Below are 21,089 nucleotides of genomic sequence, written 5' to 3' on the forward strand. Positions count from 1 at the left end.
ATCTTTCCTTTCAACTACATCTTGGGCCACTCGTCGCAAATTTCCTACTCACAGAAGTCGCAAATCACTTTCGACCTGGTCGAGCCATCACGTTGAGCCTCCTTGTTCCTGATGCTGGTGCAGTTGTTAAAGAGAACTATTTTCGTTACACTGTAGTCTATTGACTTTCGCCAGATGACGATGGCAATATCTCCAAACAGTGCTTGTCATACGTCTCCGTTACTCTCAGCTTTCAGTTTGTACTCCGCCATATATCGTCCGCAGTACCTTCCGCTCGAAAATAGCGTATGCCTAGCGTTTTGCGAAGGGATAAGGAAGCCTAATTTCTCGCTTAAATGCGCAACTAGATCTTCTTACTAGTGTTGTTGTCCGTGTGCACCAGCAATCCCATATACACGAACCCATCTACCACTTCTACTTCGTCGTCATCAACAGTTTAGAACAGGCACGTTTACGTTTAGAACACTTGTCCTAGATTCCGATTTCGTCGGATCACCTCTTCAAGTGCGATGTTGAATAACATGCAAAATAAGCCGTCACCTTGTCCCAACTTTCGCCGCGTCTCAAAGTAACTCGAAAGTATCCCCGAGATGCATACAAAACACAACACTCTCTCCAATGTAGCTCTGCTCAGCTGCGTCAGTTTATTCGGAAAACCGTGTTCGTGCATTATCTGCCATAGCTGGTCTCGATCGACTGTATCGTATGTTGCTTTCAAATCAATAAAGATGTGATGCGCGGACTCTCATCAAGCCCGCCTGGTATTTCCCTACAATACCTTGTGCTATCGGTGACAGCCAGAGTAACAAGATCTTAATCAAAATTTTTTTGGAAGGCACCCCCTAGGCCCCCTCCAGGGAAGTTCCTAGCAACGCCAATGAATTTTGAGGCTTTTAAATATCAACTTGTTCAAAAATGAATTGAAACGCGACGTCTGGCTCATACAATGAAACATTTTTACAACAAAGATGCTCTCCTGTGCCTTAGACGGGTTTAAGAGCTATAATTATTTGACCCACAATTTCACTTTCTTCATTGTTAGCAGTGGAAGAATCTCGTCTGCATTAACACCAAGTTGTTTTTCAAAGAGTTTTATAATCTTCTATCAAATTTCGTTCAGATTAGAAAATACCGGAAATACTGGTTTTTTGCCTTTCCAAAACCGGTATTTCGGTATTCAAAAATTGGGCGGTATTACCGGTTTCGGTACTACCGGTACTACCGGTACTACCGGTTAGACAGCCCTACACTCGACGGATTGCTGGAGATTGTTCTATTTTTGCATATATATATTCAATATACACTGAAGTCGCTTTTGCGCGGTTTTTTTACGCGAATTTCGAAATTTACGCGATTTTCGGAATTTATGCGGATGCGCTCAAAACGTCTATTTTTTCGCGTAGTGTTGAAATCCACAGTTTTTTTTTACGTGAAATTTTGGTTTTTTTTGCGCGAATTTTGGAATTTACGCGGTTTTTTACGCGAATTTCGGAATTTACGCGGTTTTTTACGCGATTTTCGGAATTTACGCGGTTTTGTTTTACGCGGAATGTATCCTTCGCGTAAAAAGCGACTTGAGTGTATACTATATACAGTTTATTATTGAATAAATCATCCTCATGATCCTTATTGTTTGCCCTGCCCTACTAACATGATATACCGCCATCCGGGGTGAGATTGTGCCAAAAACTAAAAATGTTCATTTGTGAAAATTTATTACATTTATTGAAACTGGTGACCTAAATTCAAAATGATGATGAACATAACATATTTATTCATAACTTAGAATGGGTCACAGATAATATTAGCAAACTATTTAGCCTAAACAGGGTTTCAAAGTTCGCGATCAAAAATACTCGGAAATAACGCTTGTAAACAATGTCCCCCATAAACCAACCCAAACACGAAATCGCATCAACTTGCTATTTTGAAGGTACATAAACTTATCATTTACAATGTATTGAAAGGTTATTATGCGTTGGATAAGTTTTGATTACGAAAATAATATTTTTCGAAACTTTGTACTTTTCGAGCTTCACGAGGGTGAGATTGTGCCAAGCCAAAATGATCGATCCATTTTGTGGATTTCACATACACGATAAAAATATGTCAGTACACTCACATTCTTTACAATTAAGCACAATATTTCGACAGATTAGATTGCATCATCCATTTTGGAGCAAACAGCATGGGAGGTCTGCTAAATAATTTAAACAAATTTTTACTTTTTCTCTGGAAATTTCAGATGCTTTGAATAAACACTCTAATATAAGACGAATATATTATACCGTGTATAAACTGCCAGTTTTAAGGAGGGGGAGGGGGGTGGGATGGGCCACATGTTCTGCGGACGCGGGTTCTCGAGCGAAGTAATGGTTACTTTTGTTAAATGATCAAATAGGTATGCCCCCTTAGGATACACGCCCCCGTATATCTCCTCCTTGTTAACCCTAGGAACGCTACTGTCTATATAAAGGCTGGCCATTGACTACGAGCTCATTTTTAGTTATTTCAGACCTCCCCGGGTTATTTTCGTTCATATTTTTTGTATGATGCGTTGTTTTTGACCGATCCCCTGCCCCTAATAGTCCACTTAGTTCATGGACTGCCCCATATGAACTATTTTATACTGATATTTATGTGTATTGTTTATAAACATGCTAATGTTCACTGTTTAAGTATTTACCTTAACTTTATGTTTTTGGCACATTGTCACCCCCTAGAAGGGGTGAGATTGTGCCAAAGTTCATGCACTTCCAGTAAAATTAGGTTTCATTGTAACTAAACCATCTCTTCGGTAGTTGTTAATTGAACAATTTAGTATACATTGACAGGTTTGAAATCAACTTAGTTGCTAAATTGTGTGTATACTGAGCTAAAGAACAAAAACATATACTTTTTTGGCACAATCTCGCCCCGGATGACGGTACTCTGTTTTCCTGTAACATCTATAAAGGTAGTATGGGCTCCCTGCACTTTCAAAAGTAATAATGCGATTATATAGCTACCACCGATGCGTGCAGCCACATATGCTAATGCTAATGCAAATGCTAATGTCTTCCAATGGCAAAACTAAAGATTTTCTCCACTCCACTCCCGTTTCCAAATCAACATCTTAGGCATAGCTTACTAGATGCAGCATTTCATATTCAGCCACTCGCTCCGAGACAGACACTCCCTGAGCTGACACTCACCTGGGGAACAGACGAGCTCGCAGCCTCTAGTTTTGCTACTCCAATATATACATGAAGCATTCCCAGGCATGCTCACCGATCGTCATCATTTGACTCAAATCTGCGAGGAGATACTAAATACGGGCCCAAGGAAGCCAGAGTTGTATTTGAGACTTTTCTTTGAGATTTTTCTAGCAAGGATTTAACTTACCGTAAACTCTGCTTCTCATTCCATGCGAGGATTTAGCTTACCATAAACGGATTTGTTGGTTTTCGAGCAGATTTCCGGTCATTGAATTCGCGCACATTTGATACGGTACCAAAACACGAACAAACATCAAATCAATCAATGCAAAATGAGATGCAGCTATAGGAAATAGCCACAGTGTATGAAATTATTAAATTTCTTTGGTATTTTTTTACAGTCCTCGATAGTATAGTGGTCAGTATCCCCGCCTGTCACGCGGGAGACCGGGGTTCAATTCCCCGTCGGGGAGAATAGACATTTTTTTGCTGCCAAGTGAGCCTTGATGTGAAAATCGAAAATTGCACAGTCCTCATCATAAAATCTGGGAATCAATTCTTCTGACAACAAACGGTGTTTGTGTCACACGAAGATAAGATAAGCGCTCGGTTGGAATGCATTCCTATGATACCTTAACAGGGTCCTAGTTATGACGACAGATTACATGCAATTACAAACGATTCCATTTATTGATAGTGCAGCACTGATGAAGCAGGCTGTAATTTCATATTTTATTATTTTTCTCTTGCGTTCAAAGATAATGCCTTTAGATTTCGATTTCGGCTCTGTGTTATTTTTTGGGAAAAACGACAAGTGTATGTGGCAGCAGTGTTTTTCGAACTGTTAGCATAATACATCCATGCTCTGATCTCACTTTTATTATTATTTTTTTCCCGAAGCTCTAAACTTTTGGTTCCCGTGACCTAACGGACGTTTACACACTTGCACGTTTGTACGTCGGTCGGTGTATTTACACTTATCTTCTTACTTTGGGCGGTAAGCGGTGCGAGCCGTTTTAATTTACGATCACGATCGCGCGTAAATGTATCGCTTTACCCCTTCTCCTCTTGCGCGCACCGCCCATCAAAGATGGGCCAAAATGCCGGATTTTTTTCCACGGTTGCTTTCGGTCTTTATTCGGATTATGGGCGCGCGTGAGCCCGGCTGGGAATGAAAAGGAGACCAAGTTTTAATTTACTTTTATTTGGTTTCGTTAATTTCCACTAAGGCCTTAATTGAATGGCGTACCGAGCGAGCGAGTCGAGCGCCCAAGATGTGTTCGTCAGCAGACCCCCAAAATGACTTTGCTGGCTGGTGCTAACTTGTACGCGTAAAGTGGATTGTCTCTTATTTTATACTGCGTTGGGTTAGACGATCGCCTTCCAGTGGGTGACTTTTCACCCATAATAGACACCCCTCACGGGAGAATACAATCGAGTTATTAGAGGAAGGTTTGATGATTGTGTGATTTTAACCAAGTTTTCGGTCGCCATAGTCATGAGAACGCCTTCCAAGAAATGAACCCATAAATCAATCCCATGGATTGAGCCGCACCGTATCGTGCCCCGACGACCGTGAGTGAGGAGCATGAAACGAACGGTGATTCCGAAGAACCGAAAGATTGAACCGATGCGATAATGTTTTGGGAAGCGATGGCATTCTTTAATTAACGTATTTATGAAACGAAAATCATTACCCGTTTATAATCGTGCCCCGAAGAGGGAGGGCTGGCCTGCGTAATGCCTTCGAAAACTTCGTTCGGGTATGGGTTATGAGCTCGTAAAACTATGAGTGATGCAATCAAAATGGTTCCGAAAATCGTGCGTGACTCCTGGATATATATGGCTCCATGGCAATTAACGACTAATTCAGTTGTAAATTTCGATGGCATGCTCTGTACTTTAGCTGTGTTAAGCAGGATACTTATTAAAAATTTATATATATAGATTCATAACTATAATAAATGTTAGATGTGCTCTGCATCACATAAATCAGAATATTTAGAAATTGTTACTTCTTTTGTTGATTTCAATATACGGAAATATAATGGAATTGTCCATTATGTGACTTCACCTAGTATGATGTTCAATCACAGTCCTCGATAGTATAGTGGTCAGTATCCCCGCCTGTCACGCGGGAGACCGGGGTTCAATTCCCCGTCGGGGAGATGAAGTTTTTTGCTGCTATCGGATCGAACCAGCTCATCGCCGTCGTCGTCATCACGCGCGCGGCTATTACTAAGTTCATTCGTCGTACAAAACCAACGAACTGATTCGTCATACTCGTTTATCAACTGACACCGGACACCGTCCGTCCGTCCGTCCGTCCGTTCGTTCGTTCGTTCGTTCGCGTTCGCCTGCCATGCCAAGAGGCGTCATGGAGATTAGAAGACGGTTAATTATGTTGTTCGTAACACGTCTACGTGCGTTCACTCATAATTGTTCACCATATGCGTACCTGCGACGGTGGTTCGTGCGTTATGGCAGCAGCCAGCAGCCTGAGCGGTAAAATATTGCGTCAAACTACCGCAGCCGTAACTTTTAGCAGCTTCTGTCACGATCCATCAGCGGGCAGCAATTAAGTGATTGTGAAACCAAAGCTATTTCCTCTGCCACAACAACAACACCTTGGCGGAGTCCTCCTTTTGAGCCAATCGGGAATCGTGCGCCGAGCTAGTGATGTTCGTAAATTTACTCAAGCGCAAACTGGGTGTAATGGTGCTTTGTTAATTCACAAGAAGCGCACTTGTAGCCAAGGGAATGGGGCGATTAAAATTAATGTGTTTTAGTCGGGTGAAATTGGTGCTAGAGATGAAACGAAATCAGAAATTCGGACCTGAGTCTTACAGAATCATGACCATCCCTAAGCTCTACTCAACTCTACTTCTCTCTAGGCATTCGCTGTTATCAATAATAAACCACTGTAAGCTAATTAGATTATTATCGAAACAAAACTAGGTGTTTCTTTTTTCAGTACAACATGAAATCGAAAAACATGATGCATTACCCTGTGCGATTTACAGGAAAATTAATATGTCTGTTCCTATTAGAGCCGTCTGTCTGTTCGTTCGTTGGATCGCCCATCAACTACTAGGGCTGCTACTATAAGACTCGTTTCTCGTTGCTCGTCTCGGTTAGGAAGACATTACTTATGTAAATAGTGCCAGTGGTTCGCAAAACATTCGGTGGACCACCCTTCGAAATGTGCCAATCAAATGTGGGTTGCACAAATAGTCCGATCAAAGCTGTATTAGAAATGACTATAAAATTTAAAATATCTTAGTTCGCTTTTTGCCGCTGTTTTTCAAATACAAGTAATGTCATTGTGTTTATTGTGTTGAATCTGTAATGCAGTAAATTGCACCAAAAGCAAAAATATTGGCTGTTGAGTTTGTCTGTTGCAATGGTTAAATATTGTCCAATATGGCAAAAAAATCTTGTACACATCTCCCCGACGGGGAATTGAACCCCGGTCTCCCGCGTGACAGGCGGGGATACTGACCACTATACTATCGAGGACTGCGAAAAAATGTCTTATGAGATGAGCTGATAAAATAAACATCCAATAAGTTTATATACTGTGGTTATTTTCTATTAAGCACCTCATTTTCATACGCATAACGATATTCCCCGGTAAATCAATAAAGGGTGTCCGATATCAAATTGAACTACGGAAGAAACGCTGTAGAAAATTACCCATTGGGTATTTTCTCTTGAAAATTTGGGTAGAAGTAGTTTAGAGTGTATTGTTTACATTGTATTTTTTTTATTTATTATTTATTTACAAGTCTTTGACTAATTCGAACAGACTGTCGCTACATATTACTTATTCTATGTTTAAAGGTTATTTTACTAATATTAAAATCATAGCACTCTGAGATATTGTCAAATTCTCTACAGCAAACATTGAACGGATTATTTTGGGCATATTGAGTACGATACACAGGAAGCCGACGGAAATGAGGCTGGCGAGTAGGCCTTGGAGGCACGTTGATTGGAACACGGCTCAGCAAGTCGGGGCAGTCGACATTATTACCAAGAAGGTCGAAAACAAAAAGCCGTTGCAGCAGCGTCCTTCTAGTTGTCAGCGTTGGTAGAAGGATAAGCGCGATTCGTTTTTCGTAATGCGGTAGACGAACTGGATCGCGCCAGGGCAGGAGTCGTAGAGCATATCGAACAAAGTTGGATTCTTTCGATTCGATTTACTTGCACAGCATGATAAGGAGCCCACACAAGCACTGCATACTCCAGTATGCTCCGTACAAGTACACAATATAACGACTTTAGGCAGTAGACATCTTGGAATTGCTTCGTATTTCGTGGTGCACAGATCGTTTACAAATAATATAAACAGCAGTGGACCTAGATGGCTTCCCTGAGGCACACCTGATTCGATCTCAAACGGAAGTGAACTCGTTCCATCTATGCGGATGTATGCAGTACGCTTGGTGAGATACGACAGTATCCACCGTGTTAGCCATTCGGGGAATCCAATTCTTTCTAATTTTGCCACCAATATGGCATGCGGCACTTTATCGAAAGCCTTTGCAAAATCGATATAAACGGCATCGACTTGCTGTCGTTTATCAAGTGCACTGATCAGCGATGGAACGTAAGCCATCAAGTTGGTCGTGGTTTATCGCTGTCAGTTTTTCGACAATTGAAAAAATGGCGTCACCCGAAAAGCAGCGTCGCGAATTGATTTTGCGCAAGCACTTGGAAAATTCACAAATCTCTCATTGAGACATCGACAAACAACTCGAAATCGTGCACTCAACTACGAAACTCTGATCATCGAACGGAAGGAGGAATGCGGTCAGAATGGATGTTCTATTAGTGATCAGGATCACAAGGGTGTCGTGGAAGCGTTTAAGGAGAATCCCAATGCTTCGGTCAGGGATGTGGCCAAAAAGTTGAATCTGTCCAAGTTTTTCATTTAGAAAACCAAGGACTGGGAGGAACTGCATACGTACAAAGTGCAGAAGGCTCCAAATCGTGACGAACGGTAAAATACGTGGTGAAGGTTATGGGCCCGGAAACTGTACACCCAGATTCTGGCGAGGTCTCATTGTCTCATCATGGATGATAAGATTTACGTCTAGGCGGACTTTCGGCAGCTTCCGGGGCTACTGTTCTTCACCGCCCAGCACAAGTGTGATGTTCCGGAGGAAGTAAGGAAGCAGAAACTTTCAAAGTTTGCCCAGAAATACTTGATTTGGCAAACGAAGTGCGCCGTTCGTGACTACCTCGACTGTAAACGGGCTGATCTACCTAAAGGAGTGTCTACAGAAGCATCTGCTACTTCTGTTAAAGCAACACAAGGACCAGGCGATCTTCTGACCGGATCTAGCTTCGTACCACTATTCAGGATGTTCTGGAGTGGTAAGAAGCCAACGCGGACACTTTCGTACCCAAGGTTATGAATCCTCCCCAACGCATCGGTACTAAGGCCCATCGAAAAATATTATGGGCTATTATGAAGCGAGCACTACGGAAGCATCCCGAGGAGGTCAATTCTGAGGAAGACATGAACAAAAAGTGGGTTTTCGTTCAGAAGAAGCTGCTGCCAGATGTTGTACAGAACCTTATGAGTGGAGTTAAGCATAAGGTTATGGCATTGAAGTTGAATGAAATAAATATGCCAAAAGCTTACTAATGGGTTATATTTTTTTTATTAAGTAATTTTCTACAGCGTTTCTTCCCTGGTGCAATTTGATGTGGGACACCCTTTAGGTATATATAGACAAAATGCCTTTGTTAGCATGTATTAGTTTCTCATCGGTTACTGTGATCGTGTGTTTGTTGTTTCTCTCAAAATATGTTTTTGACGTAGTACTCCGTCTCTCAGTTTGGTAGTTGGTCAGGAGGTATGTACATAAAAATGCGAGCGTTCTGCCAATTATGGATGGCTTTTGATGGTTTGAATACCAATCGATTTATAGTAGATGTAGCAATTATGTGTGGTAATAGTGAAAATTAACGAAAAGTTTCTTTTCGTTACATTTTCTTCGTGATTATCTTACTTCACAGGCAGGGACGACAGTCAAACACACCATCTGTTTAGTGTGGTTTCCTTTTACAAAAAATGTAACAAAATTCGTTCAGCCCAACAGGTAGAAAATACTTTACGACGTTTAAACCTATACCAATTTGATATCTGTGCTTGGGAAGTATGCCAGAGTGTAAAACCATCTCTTGCCTTCAACCAGTTTTGTAGTTTTCCCATTTAACCTAGTCTAATTTAATGTTCTGAAAGTGAAACATCATAGAAAAGTGCGCGGATATCCTTTCCTTTTGCAAGATTGCATCCATATACTGCAAGAATTTGTTCGGAACTGTTGTCTTGCACGGGACCAACGCTGAAGGGATATTTGTGCATGGGACGTGACGCAGCAATTCTCAAAGCGAGGAAAATCATCGACTGTCTTATCCGAGAATAGTTATTGAGCGCTTCATTTGCTGTTTTGCGTCAGTTAGTTGCTTGCAATTCTTTACATAGTTTCAAGACACAGGCTTCCATACTTTTTATTCCTTTAACTACAGGTATACCTCGATAGTACGTACCCTCGTTAGTACGTACCCTCGATAGTACGTACCCTCCATAATACGTACATTTTGCCTCGATAGTACGTATCCTCGATAGTACCTACATTTTGCCTCGAAAGTATACACTTTCCAGCAATACTTTATTTGTTTCTTTCCAAGTTTCACAAAGGGCAAAAGCATTGTTTTAAAAAAGTTAAAAAATAGCCGCTATATTAAATCAATACAGGGATACCTCGATATAAGACAGTTTATAATTTCTAAAAGTTGTCTTATATAGAAATTGTCTTATATCGAAACATGTTTTTTTCAAAAAAAAATTGTACTAGCGGTCGCCAGTTTTGCTCTGTGTTATGTGTTTACGGTTTTTGAACTATTTATTATTGTTGAACTGTTAGTTTTTTACTATTTTTGGGGTTATTTTAAAATAATGAACATCTTCATGGCGCCGATTTCAGAATGAAAAATCAGCTCTGGTATCGTTACTAGCCATGTCAAAGGGATTTGTTTCGATATAAGACAAAAATTGTCTGTATCACTAAAATAAATATTTATTCTATAGTGTATGCAAATTTGCAAATTTCATGCAAGCCTCAAAACCTAAGATTGTGATTCGATAGTACGTACATTTCGGTAATACGTACGCTAAACGAAGCGAAGGTGTAAGTACTATCGAGGTATACCTGTACTGAAAAATCAGGCTCGTACAAATGAACTCGGTGTTCGGAGACAATAATCGAAGGAAGAGCATAAATAACTACTACTAGCTAAGTTTGGTTGGCTGTCTGATACCTGGGCACACACAAAAAACTATAATCTCCCCGACGGGGAATTGAACCCCGGTCTCCCGCGTGACAGGCGGGGATACTGACCACTATACTATCGAGGACTGTGAGGAAAAGTCATGCGAGTTACATTGATCTATTGATCAATTCAATAGGTACAGCAATCCCCCTAATAAGAATGCTTATAGGGACCGCGTTAATGGAAACCGTCTTAATGGAGTCTACGCAGCATATGGGAATTGACTTAATTGGTTCCAACATGAAATAACTCTTGATCCTAACCGTATAGAACGTTGGTGTCTTCGACAAAGTTGTTCAGCAGATCAAGGGTTTTTCGTTGGATTCTAGTATTTCGGAATTGTCTCGCTACGTGGCGCAAGCGTATATGCAATTTTCTTATGCAGGTTGTATCTCGCGCTGCTGACTATGTAGCAAGTTGCGGTCTTCGAGAAGGTTATTCATAAGTACGTCACGCTTAAGGGAGGAGAAGGAGAGGGTTGACAAAATCGTGACGATTTGTGATGTAGGGGGGTGAGGAAGTATAAAGTTGTGTGACGTAACATTTTCAAGTGAAAAATTTATTCGGGGAATTATAATTTAGCTTTCATTTAAGGATACTACTTGTGAAGGCTTCTTTAAAATTATTTATTTATTGATTCTTTGTCTTCGAAAATACTCGTACAGACTGTTGCTTAAGTTGCTTAACGTACTGATGGATTTTAACAAAATTTATCAAGGGGGGAGGGGGGGAGTTTAGTTTTGGTAAAAATTTGCGTTACGTACTAAATGGGTGTCGCCATTTGTCAATTCGTTGCTATTGTCAATCGTAGTCAATTAACAACGACAAATCTCCGGTCCTTAGCCCTTCCCAGGGAACAATTTAAGTTTTATTGTATACTTATGATGGTATTTATGACCAATTTTGGTCATAAAGACCACCATAAAAGTGTAATAAAACCCGTATTGTTACCTGGGTTGGGTAGAACTCAAAAGAGAATCATAACGCCATTGAAATCCTTTGAAGTTTTCTGGGAAAATGAGAGACTTCAAATTTTTTAGAATACTGTTTTTATCAATACACTCAAGTCGCTTTTTACGCGAAGGATACGTCCCGTGTAAATCGAAACAGCGTAAAAAACCGCGTAAATTCCGAAATTCGCGTAAAAAAAAACCAACATTTCGCGTAAAAGAAACTGGATTTCAACACTACGCGAAAAAATAGACGTTTTGAGCACATCCGCGTAAATTCCGAAAATCGCGTAAATTTCGAAATTCGCGTAAAAAACCGCGTAAATTCCGAAATTCGAATGAAAATAGTCTCGTAAAACACAAACCGCGTAAAAAGCGACTTCAGTGTATGTTTATCAACTATGCTCGTATGGAAAATTTCATGAAATTCTGAAGCCCTTTAACTCAATTCTATACGATAATTTTGAATAATGACTTGAATCTGTATCTAAAACGATAAGTGAGAAGCGAAAAATAATACATAAATAATGGGATGTTAATAGTGAGAAAAGAGTTGTAAGAAGTGAGTAGTGAGAAGTAAGTAATAAGTAGTGAAAAGTGAGTAGTAAACAATGAAAAGTGAGTAGGAAGAAACGTGTAGTAAGAAATAAAAGGTGAGTAATACAAAAGTAATAACAAGTGAGAACTTATAATCTTCTCACTTAGAGGTTATAGATGGGAAGATAGTATAACATCTCTCTGACAAGAGAGATTTTATTAGTGAGAAGAGAGAAGTGAGTAATTCTCGCTGAAACGGGGCCACTACTGACACGAGGTCTTCAAATATTGGAACTTTTGCACTTAATTGGTTAAAAATGGTTAAAAAAAGAAATACACTTTCAATACCACGAAACAGTAGATCCCTCGTTCGCCAAGGGGCTTACAGTTTAGAAAAAAGTTGAATTTTGAGCAAACCATGAGATCTATATCATGTGATATTTCATAAATTTGCCATGAAACAACTGACTGAGAAAAAATGCTATAAGAAACATTCATTAAATTAGGTGTGCAATGGCATTAACTGAATAAAACAACCAGTTTTGTAGCAAGGTTCACAATTTTCACTTAATTATTGTGATATTTCCAAAATTTGCCATGAAACGAACTACAAACGACACGGTTTTGTAAAGAGTAGAGAAAGGGCTTATAAACGAAGTGAAAAAAAAATCAGAGGTCATCTTGGATTTGGTCGCCATGTTGGATTTTATCAAAAAATAGCCATTTTCACCATGATGCTCCGGCCGATTTCAATTTCATGACCACCATCGGAAAGCTGAGAAAAAAATGCTATGAGGAACAAGCAAGTAATTCTATTATATGAGAGTTGTAAACCTTGATGCAAATAATTAATTGTTTCGTTTATTTAATGCCACTACATATATAATTTGATGAATGTTGCTTATAGCATTTTTTTGCAGCTTTCCGATGGTGGTCTTAAAATTAAAATCGGTTGAGGGAGTCATGGCGAAAACGGCGGCCAAATCCAAGATGGCCGCTGAATTTTTATTCACTTCGTTTACAAGCCCTATTTCTACTCTTTACAAAACCGTGTCGTTTGTAGTTTGTTTTATGGCAAATTTTGGAAATATCACAATAATTATATGAAAACTAGCTGACCCGACAAACTTCGTATTGCCACAAATTAAACTGTGTTGTACATAAATCGTGAATCTCGGATGACCTTTGCCACAATCTCGAGTTTTGCTAGTTTCTGAGGAGTTCATGGGTGTTTTAATATACAAATTTTCCTCACAGTAAAATAGAAAACTCCCCCAACTTCTAGAGTTATGAGAAAATTTGTATTTCATTTGTATAGGAGCCCCCCCCCTTTTCCTAAAGTAGGAGGGGTCCTAATCCACCATAGAAAAATTCTTGTCTCCAAAAACACCTACATGTAAAATTTTGTTCCATTCGCTTGATTAGTTCTCGCGTTATGCAGAAATTTGTGTTTCATTTATATGGGAGCCGCCCTCCTAATGGAGGGAGGGGTCTCTAACCATCATAAGAACCTTCCCTGGCCCCAAAAACCCCTATATGCAAATATTCACGCCGATCGGTTCAGTAGTTTTCGATTCTATAAGGAACATACGGGCAGACAGACAGAAATCCATTTTTATAGGTATAGATTGTGAACTTTGCTAAAATTAACCGGTTATTTTATTCAGTTCATGTCATTGCACACCTAATTTAATGACTGTTTCTTATAGCATTTTTTCTCATCTTTCCAATGGTGGTCATGAAATTAAAATCGGCCTAGGGATCAACCCCGAAAACGGCGATTATTTGATAAAATCCAACATGGCGACCAAATCCAAGATGACCACCAAAAAAGTTTTACTTCATTTGAAAGCCCTGTTCTTCTTCTTTACAAAACCGGGTCATTCGTTAGTGGTTTCATGGTAAATTTATGAAATATCACATGATATAGATCTCAAGGTTTGCTCAAAATTTAACTTATTTCTAAACTGTTGGGCCCCTTGGCGAACGAGGGGTCCACTATTTCGAGGTAATAAAAGTGTAATTCTTATTTTTTAACCATTTTCAACCAATTAAGTGCAAAAGTTCCAATATTTGAAGACCTCGTGTCAGTAGTGGCCCCTTTTCAGCGGGAAATACTCAAATTATAAATCAGAAGAGAGATGTTATAAATCAGAAGAGGAAGTTATAAGTGAGAAGAAAGAAGTTATAGGTGAAAAGAGAAAAGTTATAAGTGAGAAGAGAGCAATTATAAGTGAGCCAGGGAGAAGTGAGAAGTGAGAAGTTAGAAATGAGAAGTGTGAAGTTAGAAATGAAAAGTGAGAAGTTTGAAATGTGAAGTCCGAATAAAGGAGTGAGAAGTGTGAAGTAAGAATTAAGAAGAAAATAAGAGGTAGGACATAAGTAAGCAGTGAAAAGTAAGAGGTAAGAAGTGAAAAGTTACAAGTAAAAAGAAAAATAAAAAGTAAGAAGTAAGAAGTAAAAAGTAAGTAGTAAATAGTAAGAAGTAAATAGTGAGAAGTAAAAAGTAAGAAGTAAGTAGTAAGAAGTAAAAAGCAAGTAAGAAGTAAGATGTAAGAAGTAAGAAGTAAAAAGTAAGTAGTAAATAGTAAGAAGTAAAAAGTAAAAAGTAAAAAGTAAAAAGTAAAAAGTAAAAAGTAAAAACTGAAAAGTAAAAAGCGAAAAGTAAAAAGTAAAAAGTAAAAAGTAAAAAGTAAAAAGTAAAAAGTAAAAAGTAAAAAGTAAAAAGTAAAAAGTAAAAAGTAAAAAGTAAAAAGTAAAAAGTAAAAAGTAAAAGTAAAAAGTAAAAAGTAAAAAGTAAAAAGTAAAAAGTAAAAACTGAAAAGTAAAAAGCAAAAAGTAAAAAGTAAAAAGTAAAAAGTAAAAAGTAAAAAGTAAAAAGTAAAAAGTAAAAAGTAAAAAGTAAAAAGTGAAAGTAAAAAGTAAAAAGTAAAAAGTAAAAAGTAAAAAGTAAAAAGTAAAAAGTAAAAAGTAAAAAGTAAAAAGTAAAAAGTAAAAAGTAAAAAGTAAAAAGTAAAAAGTAAAAAGTAAAAAATAAAACGTAAAAAGTAAAAAGTAAAAAGTAAAAAGTAAAAAGTAAAAAGTAAAAAGTAAAAAGTAAAAAGTAAAAAGTAAAAAGTAAAAAGTAAAAAGTAAAACGTAAAATGTAAAATGTAAAATGTAAAATGTAAAATGTAAAAAGTAAAAAGTAAAACGTAACAAGTAAAAGTAAAAAGTTTCGTGTAAGAAGCGTTAATTCAAATCGTACACTCATTTTTCAAGTTTTTCAGACTGTAGAGCCCACAGATAATTGATTTTATAAAAAAAAATTTACTCATGTCCAAAAAATTATTTTTTTTGCCCCTCGATTTTTCAAGCCAATTTCCAAGGGGAGGGAGACAAAAACTTTAAAAATGATTTGCAATGGCCTTATTCAAATTTAATTAGATTAAACATTAGACATGCTTGAATGTAATGTACGCACAAAAAAATTTTCAGGTCGATAATTTTTTTAGGTGTTCTTTTTCTTCAAAAGTTTAAATGGCCAAAATTTGCCACATAATGAATCATGAAAATAATTAATAATATCAAGTTTAAACATTTGTTGTTTCAATAATGTTTCAAATTTTGGTTTCTAGTATGCGAATGTTTTTACACTTCAACGCTTCACCTCGTTGAAATAAAGAAAAACCCAACTAGCACAGTTTATACAAAACAGTTGTGACAACCGATAAACTTAGTCACAAATAAGTTCTTGCAACTTGAAGTACCAAAAATGTGCTGCTTGGGAAGGCCTAAGCCAAACCTTTGCAAACAAGAAACACTCATTCTTGTGAGGGTAGTTAAAAGGAGTTTTTCATTATTAAATTTTCTACACCTTTTACAGGATAATATTCTTTCCAGCCAGATAATACACCGTGCAGCACTAAGTTTTACTGCGTCATAGTTTCTTCGTTAACGTTGATAAATTTCCTTATCGCTCTTGGCGTCAACCTGGCTTCTCGGGTGTGTGATTCATCATCATTCATTGACCTGTTTGATGCGCAAGCCGACTTCGGTCTTTTGTGTCGAACAGGTACCGTTCCGGTCTATCGGTAGTGTTGGTCTTACATCATTTGTAAGTTTGCAACAACCGCATCCGAGTTGACGTGTTTTCGCGTGGTTCGAACGTGATGTTCGTGCATATTTGCACCGGACTTGTACTGGTACGCGCGTCACGTCAGTTGGCAAGCTAGGAAAATTTTCAATGAATTATAATTATGATGTAAATCGGACGATAGAGCAACTATGTTTTCTCTAGTTAATTTAATTGTCTCGTCCATAAATTTTATTACAACACAATTTTGCTTGAAACTTTCTACCCAATTCTTGGTTTTTACAATTTTTTTTTCATCGAAAATTTTACTTAGGAGGCGGGCCCATCAACAACTATCTGAAGATGGAAAACTAACCGCGCATAGCTAATTTAGTATCGGCCGGAGGCCGTAGATCGCCCCGTTAACCGTTAACCAACCTCTCCCGAAGACGACACCCAATGGTGTGTATTTTTAACGAGAAAATCAGCGCTTCGGGAAAATGCTTCCAAATGTTCAATTAGCAAAGTAACCTCCCCGCGGTTGGCCAATAAAAGTTGCACGTTTTGCACGTGGGTAGACTGGCGGGCAAGGAAATGGATTTTCCATCGACCGCAACCATCCAGGAAAGCGGTTTTTACGACTGTCGGTCGTCGTGCGAGGATTAATGGTTTGCTCTCGAAGCAGTGGCAGTAAGTGCAGTATAGGTTCGGCACCGACCAGCAACAATGTTGCTGTTATGCAAGTTACGACGACTGACGTCGTCCGTCATCCAGGAAGAACCGCAAATACTCGACGGTGATTTCGATCTTCTCCGATGGTTTTACAATCTTCAAATGTTTACCGGTTTCACGTTGTTTCCATGTTGCAATAAAATCTCAAGTTCGTCGTCGAGTGGGGCTTATTCGAAGCTACATAACAAAGAGAGCAGAATTTAGGACAAAATTTCATGTCTCCAAATTTCACCGAAAATATCCCGATTCGAATTTCTAAAGCATATGCCTTTAATACAGGACTTTATTGGTACATTTTACTTTTTACGTGATTGGTCCAATTCCGGCAGCCATCAAAGTTTGGCAGCTTGTTTGTTCTCATTTCCGAAGCCCTCGTTTCGCACCACGGCCGGGGGCGGCACACGGAGTAGGCTGAGGCTGCTTCGTCGATTGGGTGGTCGATCGATCGATCGAATAGTGACAGCCAAACAAACAACAACACCGCAAACTTGTCGATCATGATGCGAAGCTGACAGCACGTGGTTGCTTGCCGGTTGCCGGTTATGAGCATGACTCACAGACTATCAGATCTGAATGTTTTTGTTCTGGTCGAAGCACACAGAACAGTGACTGCTCTTGTTTCAAATTATTGCAGTAGAAAGTCCAATCCGATTGTCTCTGCAACAAAGAGGTCAACTTTCAGGAACTCGCAGCGTTTCTCGGTATCCGATCATTACCTTCACATTTGAAAATGAAACCAAGAAACAATTCGTTCATTTAGTAGCCGTTCGAATTTCACCGTTGAGCCGAGCAGAGCGAAGCGAAGCGGCGGCGGGTGAAATAAAAATAAACACGTGCATGGACTGGATCCTGGGATATCCACCATGGCCGGCCAAAGCAAAGTGTTTATAGCTTAGTCTACGGCTGCGAACTCAGCACGGACGGACGGACGGACGGACGGGGAGGTTCTCAATCGTGTGGTGTTTCGTAATAATATAATCGATCTTGCCTGGAACGAACGTGACTTTTGGCAAAGGTGAAAAGATTTCCTTGTTAGCTGGTCGCCGGACGGCGCGACAACGAAGCACTTTGTTACGTTATTATTGTTATTTTTAAATGAATGGTGGGAGTTGCGCAGTTCGTGCCATTGATGAATCAGCTGTTAACAGAACAACTGAGATTACAAACTTTCCTTTCTTTTGAATCATAGTTCGAGAAATGGTACCATTATATGCAATAAGATTATTTTAGCTTTAAAAATTATTATATTAGTTAATCCGGTTAGCTGGTGATTGTGTTGACTGTTGAGAGCAAAAATAAGAGCTCCCCGCAGTCGGTAGGATTCGAACCTACGCTCCCAGAGGGAATCTGATTTCTAGTCAGACGCCTTAACCGCTCGGCCACGACTGCTCATGTTGGTATATTTTTATGTTTTAATCTCTAGTTTCTTTAATCCTGCTGACAAAACCTGTTGGTATTTTTGTAAAAATCTGTGCCATTCGCTTCGTACTTGATTAAGCAAACCAGAGACAAAATATTTATCTGGTAAAAAAATGAATGAATAGAGTACAGGATGAGTAGTAATAACTGTCTGTAAAATAAGACGGTTGCATAAATTTCAATTTTGAGTGTATTTCGTGTAAAGTATATCTATAACATTTGTCTTAAATTAGTCCAATTTAAAACCTTCTCCCTGTGCAGTCGCAATCGTTGTTGAAAAGCGTGACAGTTGGCACACGATATCCTGGAGCACACCATCCCAAATCTTCACTAAACGTTGCTTGAACGGTCAATCTTTTGGTGCTCCTTAGTTTGCTTAGCATGTAATCCTATACACGGAAGTCGAGAGGATTTAAATCAGGCGAATAGGCAGACCACTCTTTCAAAAAATAAAATCCGGAAAATTATCCTCGCACCAAGCCTGTGTAGCTTTTGCCTGGTGAGACGGTGCAGAATCTTGTTAGAAGCAGAATTATGCAATCCTGCACTGTTTTCGACGATGGGAAGCAAATGGTTCTTCAAAACCGGGTTCAATGAACAGCAAGGGAACCTTCAAATTTTTGGAGAAACATTCCTGAAAACATTCAGGAACCTTTGAACTGTCCGTTTGGCCCAAGGAATATCAGAAAGATGTGCTGCATATGTCCATTCATTTTGCTGGTTGTGGTGATCCTGTAGCAGAAACATTTTTTCGTCCGAAAACAGAATTGCCGGCATCTCTCGACTTTTGCAACCTTCTGCTTTTTAATTAAACTGTGCACCCGTTGTTTTTGTATGGAATCAATTGAAGATCCTCGTTTAAAATATTCTTCATGGTTAACTGCAAAATTCCCAGTTCCTTGGCCATCCTACGTCCCCACTGATCTAGTTAATGTTGCGAATCGAGCGAGTAATCAGCGTCACCTACTCATACGCGAAAGAGTATGAAGAACATAGCATTCAAAGCTTACGCCGCACACACAGGCGTAAAAGAAACAGCCGCCGTTGCTGTGCGCAGACATACTACTATCCATACACTCGCCCACGCATATCCTCACATCAGCTATGCATATTCTCGAGTCAAAAAACTCGCGGCGAATTGACTGCCCGGGAAGATGATGGCGCACTGGAATACAAATTTTGCATTACTTTTTCTTTTTCTTCTTCATCTTCGCCCTCGATTCTGCTCACGGGCGGAAGTACGAGCCGTCGTGAGCTGAGAGAGAGAGAGAGAGAGAGAGAGAGAGGAGTCAGCTCAGTGACAGATTGATTGTTTACGTTTTCTTCTTCTTCTTATATTTGATGCAAAAAATTTGACTAGTTTGATTTAAATCAAGTCAGCATTGTCGGGTTTGCGAGGGATTTGAAACATCACAAATAAATACTTTCTCTGTTTTACTCAATCAAGCAAGCCCGGATTCCATTGACAGTTCGATGCACAAAACAATCCCAGCTGGCTCCTCTCTCTCTCAGATCGTGAGTAATCGGTATCAGCAGATCGGGCTGCAACGACGGAAGACTAGCGACGACTGTAGCTGTTAGCTAAACACACACTCGCAAAAATTCGTTGCAGTGCATGAAGAAATAAGAACGGGAGTTTTAAAAGAATGCTTATGACGGCATGCGCGTTTCGGGGACACTCTCAAGCAGGGCTTCGACCGATCCTTTTTTTCTACCGCAGTCACACCAACGCACATTCAAGTTCACACCGTCCGTTTAGAGGTGGAATACGAACGCTATGCATAACACAACTGGCAGTTTGCTCAGTCAAACGCCGAATGCACGCAACAGTATGAATGCGTTCTAATGATTTTTGACATTTTCGTTTCGATCAAGTTGCCTTTACCGTTTAGAGCAGCGAATGACTGCAAAACAGTCAAATGACTGGCAATCACCACGCTAACGAAAAGCAACCGCACAATCGTATGATTCAATACTACAAAAAAACAACCACTACATGTGCATGGAAGAAGTCGGTCGGACTCCGTCCAATACAAACGAATATTTTGCTTGCGTCGGACCGACGTCCGGGTGACAAACTATTACTGTGAGCAGCCGATTTGGAGACAAAAAGAGAAACGAAAAAATACGTCACCGTATGCTTCCAGTCAGTTTGCAGTTTATATTCTCAAAGCGCAAAGCAAAACGGGAGATTGACTGTTTGCTTCTGCAGAGATGCCGCATGAATTGTAAGACGGCAGCAGCGCAAGCGGGAGATTGACTGAATTCAAAAAAACAGTCAAATGATCGTTCAAAAAGCGGAGTTTGAATGCGGAAAGTTCGCATTCACGGCAGTCACATTCAACTTGCGATCCTTTTTCAAGCCCTGCTCTCAAGTCCCTTCGAATCGCGCAGAAGGTTACGGCAAGGGGATGGACTGTCCTGTATGTTATTCAATATCGCTATTGAAGGTGTGATCCGGGCATCGAAACGAGAGAAACGATCTTCAGCAAGAGTAGCCAACTCCTAGCCTTTGCAGTCGACCTCAACATCATTACTAGAAACCGTGGGACGGCGGAGACAATCTACGCCAGACTAAAAACGGAAGCTAGGAGGATAGGGTTACAAATTAATGCGTCGAAAACCAAATATATGGTAGGAAGAGGCTCCCGAGAAAGTAACGTTTACCTCCCACGGACAGTGACTATTGACGGCGATGAACTGGAAGTGGTTGATGAGTTCGTATATTTGGGATCTCTGGTCACCGGCGACAATAATACGAGTAAGGAGATCCAACGATGCATTCAAGCTGGAAATCGGGCCTACTTTTCCCTCCGCAAGACGTTTCGATCTAGGAGCATACGCCGCCGCACA

At 39.6% G+C, this 21,089-nt stretch overlaps 5 non-coding genes across 5 annotated transcripts; 2 read left to right on the plus strand and 3 right to left on the minus strand.

Moving 5' to 3' along the window:
* The first annotated feature begins 3,598 nt into the window (after nt 1-3,598).
* On the plus strand, nt 3,599-3,670 carry Trnad-guc (transfer RNA aspartic acid (anticodon GUC)). Its single transcript has one exon. It is a non-coding gene; the product is annotated as a tRNA-Asp (tRNA).
* A 1,623-nt stretch (nt 3,671-5,293) lies between these two features.
* Nucleotides 5,294-5,365, plus strand: Trnad-guc (transfer RNA aspartic acid (anticodon GUC)). Its single transcript has one exon. It is a non-coding gene; the product is annotated as a tRNA-Asp (tRNA).
* A 1,279-nt stretch (nt 5,366-6,644) lies between these two features.
* On the minus strand, nt 6,645-6,716 carry Trnad-guc (transfer RNA aspartic acid (anticodon GUC)). Its single transcript has one exon. It is a non-coding gene; the product is annotated as a tRNA-Asp (tRNA).
* Nucleotides 6,717-10,557: 3,841 nt separating this feature from the next.
* Nucleotides 10,558-10,629, minus strand: Trnad-guc (transfer RNA aspartic acid (anticodon GUC)). Its single transcript has one exon. It is a non-coding gene; the product is annotated as a tRNA-Asp (tRNA).
* Nucleotides 10,630-18,124: 7,495 nt separating this feature from the next.
* Nucleotides 18,125-18,206, minus strand: Trnas-aga (transfer RNA serine (anticodon AGA)). Its single transcript has one exon. It is a non-coding gene; the product is annotated as a tRNA-Ser (tRNA).
* Nucleotides 18,207-21,089: the final 2,883 nt, after the last annotated feature.

Source organism: Sabethes cyaneus, chromosome 1 (assembly GCF_943734655.1).
Source record: "Sabethes cyaneus chromosome 1, idSabCyanKW18_F2, whole genome shotgun sequence".
Lineage (NCBI taxonomy): Eukaryota > Metazoa > Arthropoda > Insecta > Diptera > Culicidae > Sabethes > Sabethes cyaneus.